We start from the raw sequence: 2,604 nt of genomic DNA on the forward strand, positions 1-2,604 counted from the left end.
AAAAAAAAATCAGTAAAAAGAAAAATTGGCTTCATCCTGGCTCAAACCAGGACAGAGAGACAACGGTAATCAGAATCAGATAGTTTCTCTCTCAAATGATGCATCTACTGCCACTACCACAGTATGAAAACATCTGCAGAAGGTAGCCTTTTGTACAAAGACAAGATAAAACAACGTTTGAAGGAAGTGACTACCTCATCTGTAGCTATTTTGATGAACAAGGCTGTTCACAGGGATGTACTAATCACAGCTGACTCCTTGATCCTGGATATTAGACTTGTTTTCTCAAATGTTTACCTGCTTGCAGTTTTCCAGGAAGCTTTTTCCCAATGACTCAAGCTCACCACAGCAAAGGAATTAAAAATCCTGGTTTCAGGATGAAACAGAAGGAAGTGCACAAACCTCAGGTTACAGGAGAACCAGCTGCTCACTTCCACCTGCAGCTGTGTGCAGAGATTGCTGGGGTTTTTAAGGTAGGTTTTGTGCATCTATGCAAAAATCCAAACAAGCCATGTTGGGATGACTAAACCAGTATTAAATGAAACTAGATGAGAATATGGGTCAAACTTACTGTGATTAAGCAAGGGTGTAGAAAGCTCTGCACCCCAGGAAAGTGTTTCACCTGTCACAACACCAGAGAGGTAATTAATACTTTCTTTCACTAGGTTTTTGAAAGTCTATATAACTGAGGGCAGCACAATCCTCACAGCCTGATGACAGCAAATGGGATCACTTGCCTCAGGGAAGTTCAGGAGAAGATACAGGTGAGTCTCACCTGTGCACACTTCAGCTGTGACACAATGGGAACACAGATTCAGGAAGAAAGATACTGCCCCAGGAAATTCCCAGCAGAAGAATAACATCAGGCATGCCCAGATTTTAAAGCACTAAGCTTATGACTACAGCTATGTTAGGCACAAGCATAAGTACTCTTCCTTCAAGCAAAAAGAGTTCTAAGGCTAATTCTGACATTCTGATAATTGCTTATACTTCAGAAATATCTGGATTTTCCACACTCACTTTAAATCAGAGTCTATGACAAGTTCCTGAAAGGTTTGAATCTGCTCCTTATCAATCCATACACCAAAAATCCATTTGAGTATTGGACAGTGGCAGGGAGGTGAAGATCAGAAGGGCACAGTGGTTCTTTGCAACCAGAAACTTCACAAGCTTTTCCCATTAGTTTGGTATGTTACCACAAGGTAAGAATTGCCCAGGTGTAGTAACCCACACCTAGCTTTCCACAAAATTGGGAGAGTTACTACAATATTAATAGTAATCATCAACATGAGAAAATTAGTATTTACAGGGATCAGTTGAAATTGCAATTTCAAAACATTTTTTCTCTCATTATCAAATAATCTATGTACAGGAGCTTATTCAACCCTTAAGCAAGAACAATTTACTATAAATCACCTTCCTCCCCCCCCCTTTTTAATCTTATCCTTGAGGGTTTGGGGTTTTTTTAGAGCATAACAAGTAATGGAGCAAGCAAAGTAAATACAAATTTTATCCTTACTATTGGAAATGTAATTACCCAAAGTATCTAGAAGCAGAAAGATAATTTAAAAAGGCAAGAAGGCAGGTGATTTTCAGGCTCCCGCTAGATCTGTCCCATTCTGCAGGCTCCACCCCACACTCCACAACCCCACCTTCCCCCAGGACAACACACAGGCAGCACCAACCCCTCCACAAACAAGCCCCAGCTTCCACACATGGGCTGGTCACTGCCAGCAGACACCTGCCCTCAGTAAAGAGCAGAAACTTAAGCTGCCAACTCTGCACAGCCCATGCTCTGGGGGTACCAGGCCCAGGATCCCCCCTTAGAATCGTGCAGAGATAAACCCCACAACAGCTACAATGACATTTCACTCAACCAAACTACCCTGTTGGGTCCGAGACAGCGGATTTCTGAACACCTGCATCTGAGCAGGGGACACAGAGAGGCAAGATCTGTGCAAATCCCAGCTGGATTTACACTGCTCCAGTGACCATTTGTTAATTGGGAAGACAGCCCAGGGGGCAAGAAAGGTCAAAATTTTACCTTAAAAGGTAAAAAGTAAACTGCTAGAATGGAATGTGTAAACAGGGGCGGGAAACCCTGGAGTACCCAGCCAGTGGGGAAACAGGGGAGGGAAATTTGCATCGGGAATAGGGAATATAAACCGTTATTCACCTTACTATGGGTGTGCCTGCTTGTTTAGCTCACCCATTCTTGCAAGGATGTAAATAAACTGTGCTTCGTCGAAGGATCTGTGTGGGCCTGTTAATTGGCGCGACAAACGTTTCTCACACGTTCATGGGAGGAGAGCCAAGATCCCAGAGCAGGGCCACGTTCCAGGCACGGGAAACTCACACCTGACATCAACCTGCGGGTCCTGCCCCACCGAGCCCGGGCCGGGGGCTGCGGGCCCGTCCCTTCCCGGCGCGGGGCAGCGCGGAGGGACCCGCCGAACAGGAACAGCAGGGGAAAAAAAAAGCTTTTATCACTCTTTTACCACACAAAAAGAACAAGCGTCAACGACGCTTCACACGTAACCCACCCGAAAACGCGCGGCGGAGCGGCCAGGATGCCCCGACAACCCCGCAAGACGCCGGGAGAGA

Source organism: Chaetura pelagica, unplaced genomic scaffold (assembly GCF_000747805.2).
Source record: "Chaetura pelagica isolate M959 unplaced genomic scaffold, ChaPel_1.0 scaffold612, whole genome shotgun sequence".
Taxonomy (NCBI): domain Eukaryota; kingdom Metazoa; phylum Chordata; class Aves; order Apodiformes; family Apodidae; genus Chaetura; species Chaetura pelagica.